Source organism: Leucopleurus acutus (genome assembly GCF_964270905.1).
Source record: "Leucopleurus acutus genome assembly, chromosome: 16".
Classification (NCBI taxonomy): domain Eukaryota; kingdom Metazoa; phylum Chordata; class Mammalia; order Artiodactyla; family Delphinidae; genus Leucopleurus; species Leucopleurus acutus.
This window is the reverse complement of record NC_139158.1, coordinates 74,519,392-74,542,691: the sequence shown is the minus strand read 5'-3', so window position 1 is coordinate 74,542,691 and position 23,300 is coordinate 74,519,392. Positions and strand designations below refer to the sequence as shown.

General features: G+C 38.2%; 1 protein-coding gene across 1 annotated transcript in view; it reads right to left on the bottom strand.

The window, feature by feature from the left end:
• Nucleotides 1-21,346, bottom strand: part of NCOA3 (nuclear receptor coactivator 3) — a 59,947-nt gene extending 38,601 nt beyond the window's left edge. Inside the window, exon 1 of the mRNA XM_082858138.1 lies at nucleotides 21,131-21,346. The gene's annotated coding sequence lies outside the window, so the exon portion shown is untranslated. The remainder of the gene's footprint in view (nucleotides 1-21,130) is intronic.
• Between the last annotated feature and the right edge of the window lie 1,954 nt (nucleotides 21,347-23,300).

Sequence of the window (23,300 nt, the reverse complement as noted above, 5' to 3'; positions counted from 1 at the left end):
TATTTTTAATACATAAGTTGAGCTGAGAAGCATCCAAACGTGAATTAACAGCTATTTCATCCACAAGGTTTCATTCTCTCTTCTCCTGTTGTATGTCTTGCCTTTTCATTCTCAATCAACAGGATGACCCCAAAGCCCCTCTACATTTATGCTCCGGTTTAAGCCTGATGACACTGAACTCAAACACAAACTCCCCAGAGGTTCTAGTACCAGAACTGGGCATACCAATTAGCCAAGGCAAGTGTTAGCTACAACTGGAAGCTTGTTGCCAAGAGACTTCTCAACCTCTACATGAGCAACAGAGTTGAAGTTCACAAATACACACTGTGCAGAGGGAGTTAATAAGCAAGCCAATTCCACTGCAATCAAATTACCCTCTCCTGACAGCATACTAACTAGCTGGGTAATTCTTTAGCTGTTTTAAAGGTTACAGTGACTCTTACAATGTAACACGCTGAATCTCTCTCATTCACAGGAACAGACCTAAACCCCAAGTTCGTAAACCTCATTTTGGCTTCAATCCTGAACAACATACTATCTAGTTGTACTTCTTCCTCACCACCACCTCCACTACCCAAGTGGCTTGTGCTAAAAGAGATTTTGACAAAAGATATGGAAACATTTCCTATTTGTATGTAACCTTAAGTCATTTATTTCTTTTTAGATCTCCCCTTCATCCCTCTTTTATCTAGAATACTAGAATACCTAGTCATCCTTCAAGATCAAACTCAACTGTCACCTCTGGTGAGACCATTCCCAACTCTCCAATTAGAAAAAGTTATCCCTTCTTTATCCTAACGCATTTTCCATAATTTATTACAACATTTTACACACTACACTCTACTCTTGTACACTCTTCTGTTTCTACTTTCTACGCTATAAGCTCTAAACCATAATAAAAACTTGTAAGAGACTTTTATTATAAACTCCTTCCTCTCTCTTTTCACTCCTACTACCACCATTCCCCTTGTTCCTTTTTCCAACTCCAGTTCTCCTTTTCCTTCCCATCCCATTAGATGTACTTTTGACCAACTACAATATTCCTAAAATATGGAGAAGACTGGGGGGAAGGCGCTAAATACCTTGTAGAACAGTTCTGCTTCCTTCTGACATGTCATTTTTCACTTGGATATTCCCATTCCAAAAAATATGGTGGCTCCAAGGTATCTATCAAAATAAAACTCAAGGGTTTGAATCCTTCACGGCTGATGTACTATGATACAATAAAAAAGACAGCGGGGCTTTGTTAGACTCAAACTTGTCACCTATAAAAGCTTATCACCTGTAAAAACTGGGGATAATCACATCTCACATACTCATGCTTATTGTGAGAATGAAAAGCAATACAAAGCAAGCAACTGGAACAGGGAATAATGGTGATCCCTGAGGTACACGATACCAAGAACAAAGATGTATGTTCACAGCAACATCACTTTTGCTCTCATTTGAAAAACAAATAGTTACAAATATACCATACAGCAACAAATTAAAAAGCTTCAGACAAATCAATTAGCCAGAACTATTCAGGCTATCTTCAGCGTACAGAGAGCTGACTGGAATTTAAAACATCTTCCCACTGGAACAGTGTGGTGAGTGGCAGTTAGTAGCTAACATAAAGCCATGAAAATAGAATAAAACTATTGTCACAGATGTCTGTGTCCTTAAGATAAACAGGTATAATTACAGAATAAGTTGGCACCTTTTAGAAGATTCTGAAGAGGTTATCCAAGTACTTTCAAATGTGCTAGGTAAAGCAAACAGTGCTGGTTCTTTTTTATATCTTATTTTATTTCTGGATTTGTGGTTTAATTTTTCTTGGACAGACGTAAATATCTCTACATCAAAAGTATTATTTACACCTAAGGTTGTCCCTTGGCACATAATGAAAACATAAGAAGGAAAGGAAGGGAGGAAGGGAGGGAGGGTAGAGAAAGTGTTCAACCCCCTTGAGGTAAGTGGTAAAGCTCTGGATTAAGATAAGCAGTGGGGAGTTAGAGGAGTATGTGCACAGAGCAGAAATAAAATCTGATATAAATTTAATTAATAAGCAATAAAGATACAAACGAGAGATGATCACAGCATGTGCCCCATTCTCTCCTAATCCACTATTTCTATCTGCCTCGGAGAACAAAGAAATTTTAAGAAATGTTAAAACTAAAGAGCTCATGCCATTAGCCACCTGGTAACCAAATGACTGAGAGCCGCAGAGCTGCTCTAGGAAGGAGCACTAACCGAGTAATGAATGATACAGGGAACGGTAGCCATGGGTCAACTACAAGACAGGTATTCCTAAAACGGAGTGCCTGCAGAGTAGAAAGCTTGAGGTAACAAGACACCTCCCCTACAGTACTGAAGTTAGCCCTGTCCACCAATATCAAAAGCATAAAGAAGCTACACTCACGTCTCAAAAACTGACATCGTGGAAATATAAAGCTGATGAAGCACTTTGAATTAATTTCCCAAAGAAAAGGTACTGAAGGTGGAAAAAGAGAGAAAAAGATCTATCAAAGGAAAAACACATCTTAGCTAGATTTCCTTCTCTAAAAGCAAAAAGGCTGAGGCAGATGGTCTCTTATGCCAGCAACACGGCATGGCAAGTCTGACTCATAAGGCTTCCTGAACGGGTCACCGTGCAGACTGCAGGTTAGTCTGTGCTCAGTCCTCGATGTTTCCATTGTCTGTTTTTTTTCCTGACCTCACAGCTTGTTACCCTTCAGTAATTATAATTCCACTCCTAGCCTAAATAACCTTAAATTCAAAAGAATCCTTTTTTAAAAATAATGCTTCCATACCCTAGAAGTTATATGTCTGATGACAGAAGCTCTCTCTTCAAATAAATCTCCAAAAGTCATTACTGACTTCAGGATGACAATAATACAAATAGCGAATGAGAGCATATATATCAAAGTCCACAAAGTAAATAAGAATGAACTCCTGGGCTTCCCTGGTGGCGCAGTGGTTGAGAGTCCACCTGCTGATGCAGGGGACGCAGGTTCGTGCCCCGGTCCAGGAAGATCCCACATGCCGCGGAGCGGCTGGGCCCGTGAGCCATGGCTGCTGAGCCTGCGCGTCCGGAGCCTGTGCTCCGCAACGGGAGAGGCCACAACAGTGAGAGGCCCGCGTACCCAAAAAAAAAAAAAAAAAAAAAAGAATGCACTCCTAACATCATTTACCTGTTGGAGGGTGGTGTAGCACTTGCAGCAAGGTTGAAAAGTATCAAAGTCTAAATTTAACTTCAACTGCCTCCCTATTCCCCTCCAAAATATAGCTACTATACTACGTGGAGCTAAAAATCTGGTAATGATTGTTCAAGGGAAGAAATTTGCAGCAAGCGAGACTATAAACTACTGAGGAACAGGATGAAAAGATCATCATGCAAATAATCTAAAATAAAACATAGCGTGTTTTTTTTCTTTCTGTTCAAAGGTCAGTTCCATGACTCATGACTTTAAAGAGCTTCTCTGTGCACTTCACAAACCTGCCTATGCATGTGGAGTAAATAAAGCTGGGGGCACCTCATTATCGTGAGACAACACTTGAGGCAAAAATTTAATTATGGGGGCTTCCCTGGTGGCGCAGTGGTTGAGAGTCTGCCTGCCGATGCAGGGGTGACGGGTTCGTGCCCCGGTCCGGGAGGATCCCACATGCCACGGGGCGGCTGGGCACGTGAGCCATGGCCGCTGAGCCTGCGCGTCCGGAGCCTGTGCTCCGCAAGGGGAGAGGCCACAGCAGTGAGAGGCCCGCGTACCGCCAGAAAAAAAAAAAAAAAATTTAATTATGAACTCTTATAAAAACCATTCATACAACTAAACTGGTTAAAACCAAAACCCAGGGAATGTAAACTGATACAGCCACTATGGAGAAGAGTATGGAGGTTCCTTAAAAAACTAACAATAGAACTACCACATGACGCAGCAATCCCACTACTGGGCATATACCCAGAGAAAACCATAATTCAGAAAGACACATGCACCCCAATGTTCATTGCAGCACTATTTACAATAGCCAGGTCATGGAAGCAACCTAAAAGTCCATCGACAGACAAATGGATAAAGAAGATGTGGTACATACAATGGAATATTACTCAGCCATAAAAAGGAACGAGATTGGGTCATTTTCAGAGACATGGATGGACCCAGAGACTGTCATACAGAGTGAAGTAAGTCAGAAAGAGAAAAACAAATATCGTATATTAACCCATACATGTGGAATCTAGAAAAATGGTACAGATGAACTGGTTTGCAAGGCAAAAGTAGAGACACAGATGCAGAGAACAAACGTATGGACACCAAGGGGGGAAGGGGGGGTGAGATGAACTGGGAGATTGGGATTGACATATATACACTAATATGTATAAAATAGATACCTAATGAGAACCTGCTGTATAGCACAGGGAACTCCACTGTACAGTAGAAACTAACACAACATTGTAAAACAACTCAACTAAAAAAAAAAAACGTAATATAACTAGCTGCCCTCCCCCGGAAAACAAAAACAAAAACAAAAACCCACTTCAGCAATGTCTTGAGAGGGGTCACAAAGTAATAGGGATGTAATATACTACTATGGTTAACACTGCTGTATGATATACAGGGAAGTTGTTAAAAGAGTGAATCCGAAGAGTTCTCATCACAAGGAGGAAATGTTTTTTCCTTTCTTCTTTCTTTTCATATTATTGTATCTATATGAGATGACGGATGTTAGCTGAAACTACAGTGGTGATCACTTCACAATATACGGAAATCAAGCCATCATGCTGTACCCCTTAAACTTTTTCAGTGACATATGCCAATTAGTTCTCAATAAAACTGTGGAGGGGGGAAAGTTTTGTTGTTGTTGTTGTTGTTTTTGGTTAGTCACTCTTAGGCAGCCTGGGTGATGTCCACACAGACAAAGGAGATCTCATTCCCTACACCAATACGCCTGGGATGAACTGTTGATCAAAAGAGTCAAGTTTTTTGTTGTTGTTGTTTGCTTGTTTTTTGTTTGTTTTGGGGTTTTGTTAGTGTGTGTGTGTGTGTGTGTGTGTGTTTTGCCTTCAACAAGCTGTCGACACAGTGCCAGGAATCAACTAGTACACGTAGAATCACAAATTGTATTTTGTGCTATAAAAGGTCTCCACTGAAAATTAATGGCTGATCTGTAATTTAAAAGCAGGAACAACCGAGTACCAGACATAGCACACCATGTCATACAGCTACTCAAAGTCCTAACCTCCTACAGTCAATCTGGTTCTTACTACCAAAAGAGATGGTTTAAGTCAAAGGCTGCTACAGTCCCAACCAAATTCACTAGGTCAGTAGTTCTCAACCTTTTTGATATCAGGATTTCTTTATCTTTTAAAAACTAGGAACCCTAAAAAGCTTTGGTTATGTGGGTTATTATCTATCAATATTTACTGTATTAGAAATTAAAACTTAGAACATTTGACATATTCATTTAAAAATAAGTCCATTATATGTTAACATAAACAATTTTATGAAAAATAACCTGAAACAAAACAATTCCATGAGAGGTGGCATTGTTTCACATTTTTACAAACCTTACGTCTGACTTTAATAGAAGACAGATGGATCCTCTTACCTACGACACCATTCAGTCTGCTGCAATACTTCATATTGATTGAAACACATGAAGAAAATTCAGCCTCATAGATACACGTACTTGTAAAAGGAAGGACTATTTCAATAGCCTTTAACAATTAATTATAAATAATTTTCCTTGATATCGTGCTAAAACGACAAGTGGTACTTTCAGTTTTTATTTGAAAATACTTTCAAACTTACAAAAAGTTGCAAAAAACATAACAGTAGAAGGCATACCCTAAATACCCTTCACTCAGGTTTGGTTACTGTATTAGTTTCCTGTGACTACTGTAACAAATTACCAATAACACCAGATATTCTCTCAAGTTCTGGAGGCTCAATGTCCAAAATGAAGGTGCCGACAGGGCCATACTCTTTCTGAAGGCTCCAGGGGAGAACTGCTCCACCCTCTCCTAGCTTCTGGCGTTGCCAGCAACCCCTGGCATTCAAGGACAAGCGGTATTTTCTTAAAGATTAGCTGCAAAGTGAAATCTGAAACCCTACCAATGAACTTTCATACTATTACATTAAAATACACAAACTTACACTCTGAAAAAAATCTTTAACCCAGGCATGATTTTGTAACATCAAACATTGTTATTTGGATAATACTAGTTCACTGATTAAGCAGATTTTCAAATACTGATACATTATACAATATCAAAAACTCCAGGAACTTCTCTGGTGGCGCAGTGGTTAAGATTCCGCCTGCCAATGCAGGGGATACGGGTTCGAGCCCTGTTCCAGGAAGATCCCACATGCGGCGGAGCAACTAAGCCCGTGCACCGCAACTACTGAGCCTGTGCGCAGCTACTGAAGACCGTGCACCTACAGCCTGTGCTCTGCAACAAGAGAAGCCACCACAATGAGAAGTCTGCGCACCGCAACAAAGAGTAGCCCCTGCCCGCCACAACTAGAGGTAGTCCGCGCGCAGCAATGAAGACCCAACACAGCCAAAAATAAATAAATATATCACCATCCATCTCATTCATAAAGTCTTTAAGTACTGAGAAGCTGTCACACTCATGGTGACAGATTCGAAATTAACATGATAATTTTTACTTGAAAACTCCCAATTTTATCACTGTCAACAAATACTCTTGGATGTCTTTCTTGAAGTGATAGGTTTACCTCGCTCAATTTCAAGAAACTTTCTGCCAAATACCCAAGTTCCAATAACCACAGTTTGTCAGTCATTCTTTCAAGTAAAAATGATACTCCATGAAAAAAGTGGCCTGTTCAGTACACAAGCCAACCACACAAGTGCTTTTGCCCAAGACAACCATCATACTTTGGTAGGCAGAAGTGTTTTCTGCATATTTTCCATTCTCACTAGACAGAATGTTAAAAATACAGTACTCAAAGGCCAAGGTTTAATGAAATGAGCAAATTTTGCTCCTTCATCAAGGACAATCCTAATTGAGAAACGAGTGGGGTTTTGTGGGGGGTTTTGTTTTTGTTTTTTTCCTTTAAGTCTGACTGCAGGGCAGTGAAGAATGCAATGACTACTAGTACAGTCTGGTAGTCCCACTGCCTTGATTCATGCTAAGACACCAGCAGTTTTATGCATCACTGCTTTTGTACCATCAGTGCAAACATCAACAGGATGAAAACAGAAAATATATTATTTCGGAAATAACTTTAACTCTGTGGACTCCATAGAAGGTTCTCAGGGACTCTCAAGGGTTCACAAACCACAATGAGAACCATTGTCTTAGATTAAGGTAGGGGCTGAGGGTTTGAAATTGGTATGGTTTCTCCCAGATCCTCTACATACTCATTTAATAAATACTTCAGTATCTACTACATGCAGGCCTAAATAAATAAGCCATGTTGTGAGATCAAAATAACAAAGGACTTCCTGATAAGATGGTTTAGTGGACTATTGCTTTCAACCAACCACACTCTCCCCCTCTTGCTCTAAATATAATAATGACAAAATATGTATTTTCTTTAATCTTGAAAGACACAGCCATGCTCAAACATAACAAATACGTCTACGGAGCAAGACACAGAGCAAGCATACAGCAATGAGTTGACTCTATGAACTTACTGAACTCTAGCATTAGAAACTGGCAAAGACACTCAGGAAATCAAATCATGTGCAACGTAACAGAATCAAAAGCAAGGCTCACAGGTAGAAACCAAACAAAAAATTTCTGAGAGAGAGACGAAAAAAAGCTCTATCAATAGCTATCTAGATACCTGATTATATCAAACCATTACCTGTAGCTGTGGAAGAAAAAGCAAAGGGTTACAAAGTTGGTCCCCAACTTACAAAGGTTCAACTTACAATCTTTCAACTTTACAACAGTGCAAAAGCGATATGCATTCAGTCAAACCCTACTTCGAATTCTGAATTTTGATCTTTTCCCAGCTAGCGATATGCAGTATAATACTCTCTCATAATACTGGCAGTGGCAGGTGCAGCCCATTTCAACTTACAGTGGGTTCACTGGGATGTAACCCCCATCGTAAATCAAAGAAAATCTGTACATACAAAACCTGGGTGACACATAGCTCTGATATTGCAATAGTACCTCAGAACAGAATCCTGAACGTAGACTGAAGGTATGGTGGATATGGTTTGTGAAGGCAACAAAAATAAGCTAGGATTGCCTGGGGCAGGGAGAGGGGGACACATGAAAGCCACCAAAAAAAGAAAATTTCCCACTCAAGATGCAAATTGTAAACTAAAATTCCCAAGTGGATTTAAAAACTGAACTAAGAAAGATGGCCAAGAAATGCATCGATTCCAAAAGATGAATTCGCCACCCAATAAAATGAAATCTTGAAATAAGTTTAAAATAAATGTTTACAGGACTTCCCTGGTGGCACAGTGGTTAAGTATCTGCCTGCCAATGCAGGGGACACAGGCTCGTGCCCTGGTCCAGGAAGATCCCACATGCCGCGGAGCAACTAACCCGTGCGCCACAACTATTGAGCCTGCGCTGTAGAGCCCACGAGCCACAACTACTGAGCCTGCGTGCTGCAACTACTGAAGCCCACATGCCTAGAGAGCCCATGCTCTGCAACAAGAGAAGCCCACACACTGCAACAAAGAGTAGCCCCTGCTCACCACAACTAGAGAAAGCCCGTGCACAGCAAGGAAGACCCAAAGCAGCCAAAAATTAATTAATTTAAAAATAGAGATTTTTAAAAATAAATAAATGTTTACAATCCTTAATGAGATAAAGAATCAACAGCCATGAAAACACACATATAAAGAAATAGAATGTGAAAAGAATGAGTTATAAAACTTCATAAATTATTAAGTACAAAAAAAGATGGTATTGCCCATTATCTGAGCACCAAATATCTGAACTCTGAATAGATTTGGTTAGCATGGGATACTTAAACCCATATCCGAAACAAAACTCAATAGATGGGATTAATTCCTAGACTGGACACAACACACACACACACACACACACACACACAAACACCACACACACAATCAGTGAACTGGAAAATAAAACTGATGAAGCCAACCAGAATGCAGCACAGTGAAGTAAAAAGGGGATATACCATCACCTGTACAAGGTTGCTGAAAGAATCTAAAAAACCACACACTGAAAAAAAAAAAAAAACTCAGTAGTGGGCAAATGGTAGACTTGAAAAATGGCTCCCTCAAGAATCTTATGATTTACAGACAGAAACAAAGTTATTTTAAAAAGAGAATTTTTAAAATAACTATGTCTACAACCCAAATAAGATCAGGAAACAATGTGTGTTTTCCAACTCCAATATTAGATGAATAACTTAAGAAAATCTAAACCTTGGGACCTAAAAGGAGATTAAAGAGATGTCTTTTGAGAAGCACTGAATTCTCAAAGATGCTAAGATCTACAAATACAGTTTTGGTAGTGGTCTTAAGCTGTTCTTACATAAACATTTCAAATATTTTCCTTAAACTTCTCCGATATTGTACATTTCTCTGCCAAAAGAATCTGTAGAAACAGTATCTTTTACTATAAAGGACACTTGGGTCACAAGTGCTTAAGGACAATTTCTTCTTTGAAAAATCACGTTAAAATTGATAATTAATTCCTCTGCAATTTTTTAAAATATAAAGACACTAGCAATTTAACTAGCCTAAATTTAAAATTCCATTCACTATTCATCATTCTTAATAAAATGGCTTCCTTTTCAACTGCCAAAAGGAAAATGGAAAGGGATGGAACTCGGGCTTCTTATACTTCAAATGGAACTGGGAGTTATTTAAGTAATGAAACGTCTACAATTTACATGATACCTTCACACCACAAAACAGGCTTATCAAAAGCCGAAGTAAAAACTCTCATACACACAAAAAAATTAAATTTCAACTTACTTCCCAAGGCCTAGGAATCAAAGACCTTATACTACTAAATCATGTCTGGAAATGAAAAGACAGTAGATTACAGCTGTGCATGGCCAATTTATCTTCCGAAGTCAAAGCATGTCTCCTGTTACCTTGCAGCAAGTCACTGTGATCTGCATATCAATATATCGAAGGGTTACAGAATCTGAAACCTATTCCAACCATAAAAGGTGTTATTTTAATTAACAAACTTGCCAACACATTAGGAACTTTGCAGCTCTATACTAGAATTTTTTAAATTATTATCACGATCTCATTTTAAAGAAAACTTTAAAAGGTTAAGAACCAAGACTAAAAATTATTCAATTCCAATTCTGTTTATGGTCACCCTCCAGTAAAATAAAATAACTAGCTCTATAAAAATCTTTTTAAACAGGAGAACAATATGCTAGCAGTTGATGTAGAAAAAAATTAATTTCTGTAATTCAGTTTTCTACATTAGAGCCGAATCTTAGAGTAGGGGAATGAAACAAACGACAAATCACACATTATGTAACAAGAGTCCTACCTGGAATACATTAGGTACATGTACATTTTTACTTGTAATGATTGTTCAACTATGCAAGATAAAACTCTATGGAAGTGAATTAAATAACCTACACTTCTGATCTTTAGATGATTGTGGGTTCACATCATATAAGCTTAATATATGAAGCTCATTAAAGAATGATATATGATGGAAAATATACTTAAATCTTAGGAACATATGTGGAACATGTGTGCACATGCAAAGCTTTCAAACTCACTTTAAAATGTGAAAATGAGTAAGCCTGTTATCCTTGATAAATGTCAGCTGTCATGCACTCATGTCCAATACATACTATTTTTCACAAAGCAGAGTACCAGAAAAGGCAATTTTGAATCCACCAGCTGCACGTAATGGTTATACATAGAAAATTCTATTCAAGGTCAGAAGTTTAGAGGTTTTCAATATCAACTTCAAAATAATGCAGGCTTTATATGTTAAATATTACACAGATTCCAAAACATATTCTTTTTAAAACAGTTTTTGAAAAGAAAGAGTCATAAGAAAGTAATTACTCTAAGAGTTTGGCTCATGAGAGACAGGGCCATTTACAACAGTGATATAAAGAGGATTATTTGTATTTTTGGATCGTTGAGCTGATATTTAGGCCAATTATATTTCTTAACTAAGTTACAAAATTAAGTACTACAAGAGCTACATTATTACCAATCTGATGAGTTTTTATGTCTGTATTTTCCAAGTCTAATAAAACTGTCCTTTTAATGAACCATGACTGAACAATTACTACAACCTTATGTCCATCCATTTTTACCAAGAGCGGGGGGGGGGGGGGGGGGGGGGGACAGTGATTAGATTAGTACAGCAGTTTAGATAGTTTGTTGTTCGTGCCAAAGACGGATGTTACAACTTTAACAGTTTTCTCTACATATTCTGAAAGCTTCATCCTTAAAAGCAAACCAGCTTAACCATCACTTTTTTACTTTAATAACAGAACAAAACTATCAATAGGAATTTTCTTTTAAAAGCATCTCTGTATAGCATGTGACCTATGCTAAAAAAAAATATTATCTTCTAAAAGTATGCTGTTTCACCAACATTCAAACTATTTAAGCTTTCAAAATTATAAATGCACTGACATTCTCCTATATATCATCATAAAACTAGTGACCTCCACATTTTAAATATATCACTAGTAATCAATCTTCTTTACATAGAAGGAATCTCTTAAAAGTTTAAAACCTAAAAAGAAAATAAAAAAGGAGTGAGGGACTAAGTGTGGTCAGATTATCTCAAGTAAAATAACTTTGGCTTTTCCACTTAAAACCAAAGCACTTCATTAGCCCAAGACAGCAGATCCACCAAAATTATGGCTTTCTTAGTAATTTTTAATTGCTCTTATAAGCTTGAGAGCAAAAACTGATCTCTGGGTGTATTGCTGTAAAATATCCATAAGTAACTCACAAATATTTAATGTACAAATAGAAAAGTGTAGATGGGTCTGGGTATAATTTTGAATTCTTTTTTTAAAGAATAAAGTCTTTTTGATATAATCTTTCTTGACAAATGAAGAAGATATGGTGCTGGAATTAACATTAACCCTATAATTACAGGTTGACTACTTACTCTAACAAAGACTGGATAAGGTTTTCAAAAAATTGAGGTGAGTTTAATTAACATGTTATTGTTGAAACTCAGAAAAGTTTGAGGTAGACAGCACACCTTCTGAGGTCAGCGTCATGAGAAAAGTAATCGTATTTTCCCATAAAATTCCTTTATGGCATCATAGAACTCTTAGTATTCCTCAATACATCAGCTACATTCTTTAACAGCTTCATTAAGATATAATTCACATATCATATACTTAAGGTATACAATTCAATGGCTTTTAGTACATCCAGAGTCGTACAATTGTCACCACAATAATTTTAGAACATTTTAATTATTGCGAAAAGAAACCCAATACCCCTTAGCTGTCACTCCCCTAAAGCCTCCCATTCCCCCCACCTTACAAAACCTCTTTCGCATCCCCACCCTAGAAAACCACTAATCGACTGTACTTTCTGTCTCTATGGATTTACCTATTCGGGACAGTTCATGCAAGTGGAATCATACAACATCTAGTCCTTTGTGACTGGCTTAGCCGAAAAGTTCATCCATGTTGTAGCATATATCAGTACTTCCTTTCTTTTTATTTCTGAATAATACTTCATTGTATAGATATACTTTATTCATCCATTCATCACTTGATGGACATTTAGGTTGTTTCCAACCTATGAATATACATACTGTTATTATGAACAGTTAGTACAAGTTTTTATGTGGCCACCTATATTCTTAAGTGAGAAACCATGAGCACTAATGAAAACAACTTTTGATGATATATATAAAGAAGCCTCCAAAGATTGCTGGTCAACAGGAAAAAGGCCAGGTTCTTAAAATTTTTTTTAAGTGGAAGCAGTTGTACAATTTTTAACTATGATTAATATGCTAAGGGCTCAAATGGTAAAAGTGAACAACATACAAGAACAGATGGGTAATGTAAGCAGAGAGATGGAAACTCTAAAAAAGCAAATGGGAGTATTAGAAACCAAAATCCCTAACAGAAATGAAGAATCCTTTTGATGGACAGAGCTGTGGTGGGGGTGATGGAGGTGGATCAGTGAGCTTCAACACACACACACACACACACGCACACATACACGCACGCACACACATACACACACGTATACACACAGCACATACACATACACACACATACACATTCTCTCTCTCTCTCTTTCTGTCTCTCTTCCAAAACTGAAATACAAACAGGAAAAAGGAAAAGAACGGAATATCCAGGAACAGTAGAACAATTACAAAATAATATACACACAAGGGGATTACCATTTATATGAAATTCAAGAAAAGGCAAACTGCAGTGACTTAAAGCAGCCCAATGGCCACCAGCCACCAGTAGAGGGGACAGATTGTAGAGGGGCACAAAGGAACTTTAGGGGGTAGTAGAAGTGTTTTCTATCATAATTGTGATAATGGTTACATTTGTCAAAACTCACCAAATTGTAAATTTAAAGTTGGTGAATTTTATTGTACGTAAACTACACTTTTATAAAGTTGTTTAAAAATTAAGTACTTAAAAGGTTAGGTTAAGGAAAATCACAGTGCATACTGCAAATCCTGTGATAAACAATAAATGACTAGTATGAGATAAATTAGCTTATAAAACATAGGGCTATTTCAGCAAGAAAATTTACTTTTTTCTAAAGAAGTTCCACATGAAAAGTAAATTTATTACATCAGCAGTTAAAAATCAAGTTTATGTTTAAAAACTTTACAGCAATAACAATTCTCTATGCAACAAGAGACCTACACAAAAATGTTCATTGAAATATCATTCATACATCAAAAGCCAGAGGAAACTAATGTTCAATCCCAAATTTAAAAAATAAATTCTAATAAAGCCATACAAAAGAATACAATATAGTAGTAGCAAAAATAAATAAATCATACACAACATGGTAGAAACTTACAAGCAACCAAAAGTAAAAAAGCAAGTACCTTACATTCGTTATATTTTTGTAAAGCTACAAAGCAAGAAAAACTAAACATCGTTCAGGAACACACACGTGTGGTTTCTCAAACGTTTTTAAAAAGCAACCACAATTAAAGATAACTGTGACTTCTGGGATAGAAGCAGGATGAGTTCATGAAGAAATACACAGGGAGTTGATACACCTAACAACCTTCCAGTTCTTAAGTTCAAGTAGCAAGTTCACGGGTGTTTTTCAAAGTATACTTCAGGGACTTCCCTGGTGTTCCAGTGGTTAAGAATGTGCCTTCCAATGCAGGGGATGGGGGTTCAATCCCTGGTCAGGGAGCTAAGATCCCACAGGCCGCGGGGCAACTAAGCCCGCACGCTCTGGAGCCTGCACGCAGCAACTAGAACAGAGAAAACCCGCACGCCAAGACTAGAGAGAAGCCTGCATGCCACAACGAAAGATCCCACGTGCTGCAACTAAGACCCAACACAGCCATAAAAATAAATAAAATAAAATAAAAATAAATAGAAAAACATTTTAAGTGGCACCCGATCCGATGTCCTCAAATTTCAGGGAAAAACACAAATATAAAAGTAAAAACTGAGTCTCTCTACTTTTCATGTCAATAATATTAACTGCATAGGTTTAATAAACATCTGTCAACCTATTTATCACGATAACTGGACAATCAAGTCCATATCATGAATGTCATAACTGAGATTAATTCTCATTTAATCAGGCATGACAAGCCCATCATTAACAAGCAAAGACTTCACACTTTATAAGTCAATTATGGGCCTGGAACCTATTCTTGGCTTATAGGGACTAGCCTCAAAAGTAGGCCAGAGACTTAGTAACTCTGAGGAACCAGGAGAGGAGATGACTTCACTCATATTTATAGGACTGCAAGTGAAATCTAGTAGAGTTTGTTTGGACTGGTTTCCTAGTCTCAAGATACAAGAACAAATAAAAGAGACTTTAGAAATGCAATCCTATATTCCTCAGGAAAACTTCCAGAGAGAAATTAATCCTCTGGTCTCAGAAGTTGTTCAATAAAATACGCTCAGGGACTTCCCTGGCAGTCCAGTGGTTAAGACTCCACGCTTCCACTGCAGGGGGCACGGGTTCGATCCCTGGTCGGGGAACTACTGATAAGATTCCCGCATGCCGTGGCCAAAAAAAATAAATAAAATACGCTCAAAGAAGCTTATATGGTTAATAAAGACATCTTTCTGTACCTTTTTGCAAAGAATGAAAAGAGGCTTTTTTTTTTTTAATGAACTCAAGAATCAACTGTGGGACTTCTATTTTAGACCAAGAGAGAATAATAGGATTCATCCCACCATGAACTGAACAAATTGTAAGAACAAACTATATTCAGATACCAGAGAACAAGCAGTGAAAAACTGTGGTCCCTGAGATCAGGAAAACAATTGGGAGTTGGGGGGAGATGGACCAATATGATAACACGAGCCCTACCACCAGCCAGGCTTCCTACCAGGAAGCAACAATTTTTCCAGATCACAGCACGAGGATAAGGAACCCAAACAAAGTCCAGCAATCTTGCTGAATGGACAAGATAATAACCGCATTCAGGATGGCCAAGCTGGATGTATTCTGCACGGCAGTTTCTCAGAGTGACTGACAAAACTGTAGGGACTAACAAACTGATCCTGAAATGTGTATCAGAAGATTTACATTACCCAGAGCAATCATGGCAAAGAAGAAAAAGTTGAAAGACTCACACTACCTACTTTCAAACCTTACTATAAAAGCTGCAGGAATCAGGACAATATATGTGGGCATAAGGACTGTTATACAAATCAATGGCCAGAATAAAGACCAGAAATAGATCCTGATTTTATATATATGTATACATCTGTGTGTGTGTGTGTGTGTATATATATATGTATGTATGTATATATGTATGTATATGTTTGTGTATGTATTTATACACACACACACACAGTTAGTTGATTAAGTTACCAAAAGCAATGCAATGGGAAAAGGAGAGTCTTTTCAATAAATAGCCATGGAACGGAATGTCAATATTTTAAAAAACTGATCCTCAATCCTTTCTTCACACCATATGCAAAAATTAAATCAAAATGGATCACAGACCTAAATATAAAGCTAAAACTATAGAACTTCTACAAGAAAACAAAGCAGAAAAATCTTCATAACCTTACAATAGGCAAAGATCTCCTAGCACATTAAAAAAGGATTAATCCTAAGAGAAAAAAATTGATAAATCAAGAAAATGAAAAGGGAAGACAAAGGCCAGAAGAAAATACTCTCAAAATATATCTGAAAAGGATTTGTATCCAGAACATTCTTTTTTAACTCATACAATAAGAAAACCACCCAATTTTAAAAATGGGCAAAATTTGAACAGACACTTCATAAAAGAAGAGATATATGTGTAACTTGAACTCTCATATATTGCAGGTGGAATATAAAATGGTAAGCCACTTTAGAAAACAGTTTCAATTTCTTATAAAGATAAGCACACACTTAACAGAAGACCCTGCAATTACACTCCTAAGTATTTACTCAAGAAGGAAAAAAAAAAATCCAAAGACTTGTACTTTAATGTTCCTAGAAGCTTTATTCAAGCAGCCAAAAATAGGAAACACAATGGAATACTACTCAGCAATAAAAAGAAAGAAACTTCTGACAGAAAAATGTGGATCCATCTAAAAAAGCATGCTGAGGGAAAGAACTTTTACAGTGTGACTGTGGGGAAACAGGCGCTCTCACATATTGATGGTGGGAACCCATATGGTATAATCCTTATAGAGTGTAATCTGACAATATCTAACAAAAACTATATATGCATTTACCCTTCAACCTAACAATCTCACTTCCAAGAATCTATCCTGAAGGTATACCCCCAACAATATGAAAATATATATTCATGAGGTCATTCGCTGCAGCATTATTTTAATCACAAAATACTGGAAACAACTAGGTAATATCCATACATATGAAACTGATTGAATAACCTACATGCACATAATGGAAACTATACATCTATGTAAAAAATAAATGAGACTGGGGCTGGGAAAAGAGGCAGTGAGAAATTGGTGTTTAATGGGCACAGTTCTCAGTGTAGGGAGATGAAAACATTCTGGAGATGGATGGTGGGGACAGCTGCAAACAGTGTGAGGGGACTTAATGCCCCTGAGCCGCACACTTAAAAGTGGTCAGAATGGTGAGTTTTATGTTATGTAAAGTTTACCATGATTTTTAAAAATGAATGGGAAAGATCCCTTTGGCATGATATGGCATTATTTCCAGGAGATATCAGTAAGTGAAAAGAGCAAAGTGCAAAAGAATATACATAGTATGCTACCTTTTGTGAAAACAAAAAGAAAAAATAAAACATATTATACATATATCTGTTCTTCTGTAAAATTTTGACTTTGGAAAATGTGTTCATATTCTACATAATCAAAACATAACCAATCAGAATGGGAAGGAGCACTTTAAAACAAACTGAAACTCAAGCATACAAATAAATAAATCTCATTTCATTTCAAACAAATACCATAACTACATTATGCAGAAAGTAAGGGTGGGAAATAAAACTGGGAAGGAAGGGAAAGTAGGAGGAGGGAGGACTAATTCAAGTAATTTAAGAATACAGGATTTTACACCTGAAACTAACACAACATTGTAAATCAACTCTAATAGAAAGTAAAAAAAGAAATACAAATATGCAAATCTTACAAAAAGGGGGGGGGGGGACTTCCCTGGTGGCACAGTGGTTAAGACTCCACACTCCCAATGCAGGAGACCTGGGTTCAATCCCTGCTTAGGGAACTAGATCCCACATGCATGCCACAACTAAGAGTTCTCATGCCCCAACTAAGGAGCCCACCTGCCACAACTAAGACCTGGCACAACCAAATAAATAAATATAAATCAATCAATCAATAATTAAAAAAGAATACAGGATTTACTCTCAGTCTTGGGGAAGTGGAGAACTATATACAAATTCTTCACTCACTTTAAGTAAGTTTGTTTACTGTGAAATGGTCACAGTGAAATGGTCAAGCAATTCTGAAATTATTTTAGATGTGTTATAGGACAGAGCAAAAGAGTAAATGTGCTGACAATGTTGGGAACCAGAGCTCTCATGGCATAAAAACGAACATAAAGGGACTTCCCTGGTGGTGCAATGGTTAAAAATCCACCTGCCAAAGCAGGGGACATGGGTTCAATCCCTGGTCCAGGAAGATCCCACATGCCACGGAGCAACTAAACCCATGCCCTACAACTACTGAGCCTGCGTTCTAGAGCCCGCGAGTCAAAACTACTGAGCCTGTGCTCTACAGCCCAAAAGCCACAACTACTGAGCCCGTGCGCCACAACTACTGAAGCCCGCGCACCCTAGAGTCCATGCTCCACAACAAGAGAAGCCACCACAATGAGAAGCCTGAGCACTGCAACGAAGAGTAGCCCCCGCTCCCCGCAACTAGAGAAAGCCTGCACGCAGCAACAAAGATCCAATGCAGCCAAAAATAAATAAAATTTTTTTTTAAAAAAGGGCATAAAGGGCTTCCCTGGTGGCGCAGTGGTTGGGAGTCCGCCTGCCGATGCAGGGGACACGGTTCGTGCCCCGGTCCGGGAAGATCCCACGTGCCGCGGAGCGGCTGGGCCCGTGAGCCACGGCTGCAGAGCCTGTGCGTCCAAAGCCTGTGCTCCACAACGGGGGAGGCCACAGCAGTGAGAGGCCCGCGTACCGCCAAAAAAAAAAAAAAAAAAAAAGGACATAAAAATATGAAATGAGAGGTGCAAAGAAAGAACCCTGTAGATGTGGAGTGAAATTGGACATACTGACATAAACTCATGATTTCTAAACTACATATATTCATGTTGCTATGAACATGTATATATGAACAAGTATATTTATGTATGTATGTGTATAGATATTCATATATTTTCTAGCTGTGTCACTGTAAGGGTCAAGAAGAGAAGACAACCCAGAAGCAACAAGGACACCTACCCTCCACCACCCAGGGATCTTGGTCTCTAATACTGTTCTCCACAAGGACACAGGAGCGTGATTAAAAGAGCTCCACTGGGAATGGAATAAGAAAATGACCATTTTGGAACCATTACAGTAAAAAATTAGATCAGACAAGAATCATCAATGAATGCTAAATCTAGGGCAAATTGTGACGAGAATCGTGGTACCAGCATTGTCTCCCCCACAGACTGCTTACTGCTTGCAAAAGAAGGGAAAAAAACTATACAGTGGAGAAATCTGGCAACACCTTGGCCAAGTGACCAAAATTAACATCCCAATGAGGGACAGAACACACCATGTGCCTCCAAAAGTTGTGCATCTTTCTCGGAGGATCACATCACCTATGCAGTATTCCAGCCAAGAACGCATAACCACGTTCTAATTGCAAGAAAACTTCAGACAAACAGAAAATGAAGAACATTCTAATAAGGGAGGGGAAGGGTTGTGTTCTTCAAAAATGTCAATGTCATAAAAGACAAAGGCTGTGGAAATATACCAGGAAAAGGGAGGCGAAAGAAAAATAATAACTACATGCAGTATCTGAGCCGAGACTGGTTTCTGTTACAAGAAGTAAGGGAAATGCTGTGAGTGACCTTATTAGGTCAACTGACAAAATTGGAATATTTTGTCTGAATGCAATAGATTTGTATCGACATCCATTTATGAAGCTTATAACTATACAATGGTTATATGAGAGAATGACCCTATAAAGCAGAAGTATTAAGGGAAAGCAGCACAATATATATAACATACCCTCAAATAGCTCAGAAAAGAGAGAGAGAGACAGAAGAAAGAGTAAAAGCACGCATGAACGCAGATAATAAAACCAGAGACTGTGTCTGGCTCAAGAATATCTAGATGTTTTTCATACTCTTATTTTTGTAACTTTTGTAAATTGCAAAGTATTTCCAAATAAAGTTTCTTTTTTTTAAGATAAATACTATGGAGATAGTTCTCTACTATGTTCAGAATATAATGGGTATATACCATAATTAATTGAAGGATTTTATAGGGAAATAGCAAGCGCTGAGGATGGAGGCTTAGATAAATTCCCAAAGGACTGTTTCAAATACAAGAGAAGGGAGTTTGTACTTTTTTTTTCTGTAAGCCAGGGACCAGTAGCACAAAGCTTAGAACAGAAAAGAGGCTTGGTTAAAGGGGTATATTTAAGAAAATTTTCTAGCAAACCTTCAAGTAGGTAGAAACATTTGGACAAACACAAGCATGAAATTAAGGAGTCTTGGCCTAGGAAGCTAAGATTGGTAACAGAAAGTTGAACAAATACAGGGGACATGAAAACAGAAAACCAGATAAGACCTGTTTATTAAATATATCAAAGGGGGGTAGGATTCAAAGATGACTCACATTTCAAGCCTAGCTAACCAAGAGAATAATGTTACCACGGCTTCCCTGGTGGTGCAGTGCTTGAGAGTCCGCCTGCCGATGCAGGGGACACGGGTTCGTGCCCCGGTCCGGGAAGATCCCACATGCCACGGAGCGGCTGGGCCCGTGAGCCACGGCCGCTGAGCCTGTGCTCCGCAACAGGGGAGACCACAACAGTGAGAGGCCCGCGTACCACAACAAAAATCAAGTGTTACCAGCAAAAAGAAATTTAACTAGCTAAGAAAAGCATAACCGCTTTCTTAGCTATCAGACAACTTTTCTATTCTCATTTTTCCTATTCTGCTGCAATAATAAAAGTCAGGAGAGGAGTTAGATGAAATGTTGCACACTAGCACAAGCAATCCGGTGAAACTGGTCTTCACAAGGTGAAATAGTCAAAATGGGTGGGGCTGATTCAGATTTTGATTCAGATTTTGATTCAGATTTTGACTATGTGCCATTAAAATATTCACACATAAGGAAACAGTGGGCAGGTGATAGTGTCTCATATTAAACCATAACATACAGTTCCAACCCTTCCCCCAAAATTTATGTTTGTATATAGAATACACATATATATTCACTTATTCCAAGTCCCTTCATTCAACTAATAGTATTATTAAAGAGGAAAGCATGACACATAAAATAAGCTTAAGATTAAACCATAAATCAAGAAGAGGGCAGTACCTTCAGAGGGTGAAGTCAGAAAATTACAAAAGATCCAAAGTAAAACTGAATTACCTGGCTAACCAGTCAGATGATGTTCAAGTAGAGTTTATTTTTATTGGTCTCTGATTCCACTGTTCAGCAAGTATTTTGATCCTGAGGACAAAAAAAAAAAAAAAAAAAAAGGGTGTTGATTTTTATTGCCCTTTCTTTATATAAGTACTATTATTAGTCACACACAAAATAACTTTTCCCACCTTTCCCTTCCCTGGACATAAGAAACAAACAATAACAACAAAAAGCTATCAAGTATAAGGCCTCTTCCTGGGAATTTGAGCTTGATGCCTTATTTTGCCATATATTAGTACTTCTGCTACAAAAAATATTTTAATAAAAAAATAAAAATCAGGCAGGGCATACACAATACAGTCTGTCACAGTTTGTAAACATGGATAACACAAAGTGGAGATAAAGGAGATCACCTTCAAGTCCTGAAAAGTGATGAAACCAGCTGGGTAATTTGAACTTGGGACGTTCCCACCAGTCCAAAAGTATGTTCAACAAATTAACAATCTAAAATAATATAGGACTTCCCTGGTGGCACAGTGGTTAAGAATCTGCCTACCAATGCAGGGGACATGGATTCGAGCCCTGGTCTGGGAATATCCCACATGCCGCGAAGCAATTAAGCCTGTGCACCACAACTACTGAAGTTCGCGCACCTAGAGCCCGTGCTCCGCAACAAGAGAAGCCACCACAATGAGAGGCCCGTGCACCACAATGAAGAGTAGCCCCTGATCACCACAACTAGAGAAAGCCCGCACGCAGCAATGAAGACCCAATACAGCCATTAATTAATTAACTGATTAATCAATTAATTAATTAAATATAAATATCCTGTCAGAAGCTAATTAAATACTGAAGTCAAAAAAAGATAAATACCCACCAGATGGATGGATAAAGCAAGCAAGGAGAAGGGTAAAACAAAAAAAAGCCCTGGATATTTTCTTCTCCTCTAGGAAAGGGTGCATCATTTGAGTCACCAACAAAAAATGATTTGAAATGGGAGACAGGTAAGTGAGGGACAGTTCTTCAAAATAAACTGCAATAAATACATGAACATAAAGAACAGCAGACTTGGCACTTGAGGAGATGTGGAGCAGGCTCTAGTGCAACAAGAAAGTGAGCCAATGAAAACATTCAACATCACTTACGATTTTCCAAATGTATCAATAAAGCAATAATTTAACTATTGCTAATTCTAGAGATATCTATAAAGACAAGAACCATAACTATGCCATTAAATTAATAGCATTCACACTGGAATTGGCAAGTCTGTTGAGAAAGGATGGAAGAAAAAAAAATGATATATTCACAAGTTCCGAGTAACAAATACATCACAGCCATGGGCAATCCACATGTAGCATAGAGAAGACAACCAACCACAATCTAGCTGCATGATGTGAAGGGTCTGTTGCCCTTTTTTTTGTTTTTTTTTTAGCGGTACGCGGGCCTCTCACTGCTGTGGCCTCTCCCGTTGAGGAGCACAGGCTTCGGACGCACAGGCTCAGCGGCCATGGCTCACGGGACTAGCCACTTCACGGCATGTGGGATCTTCCGGTTCCCCTACAGCGGCAGGCGGACTCTCGACCACTGCGCCACCAGGGAAGCCCGGTCTGCTGCACTTTTGAAACTCAAAAGTGCGAAAATGGGGGAGTGGGGGTTGAGGATGGAAGGATATCACATTATAATGTGGATCACAAAGGGAAAAGAGGAAAACCCTTGTAATATATCAGTGCCATGCAATTAAAGTTATAAAAGGAACTGATATATCTAGTACCAGGTCTACTGATAAGCACAGTAGTCTCTAGCTTATAACTGAGATACATGCCGTAAGTAAGGTGGTTCTTGGACTACATCTTCCAATCCACAATAGTATAGCTAGTTGTTAGCATAATGGCTAAAGGGCAGAAGCTTCAGAGCCCACCAGATCTAGACTCCACCAACTCCCAGCTCTTTCACTTACTCGTTAGGTACCCCTGGGTCAGCTAAAGACATCTTTGAGCCTTAGATTTCTCATCTTAAAATGGCTATCACACCTCCTAAGGCTCTTGTGAACATTAAGTGAAAATGCTTAAATTACTTATTAGTACCTAGTATACAAGTGCTCGATAAATAAAAACAATTATTAGCCAAACAAAACTATCTGACACATAATATAACAAGAATTACCAAGCACAGTGAA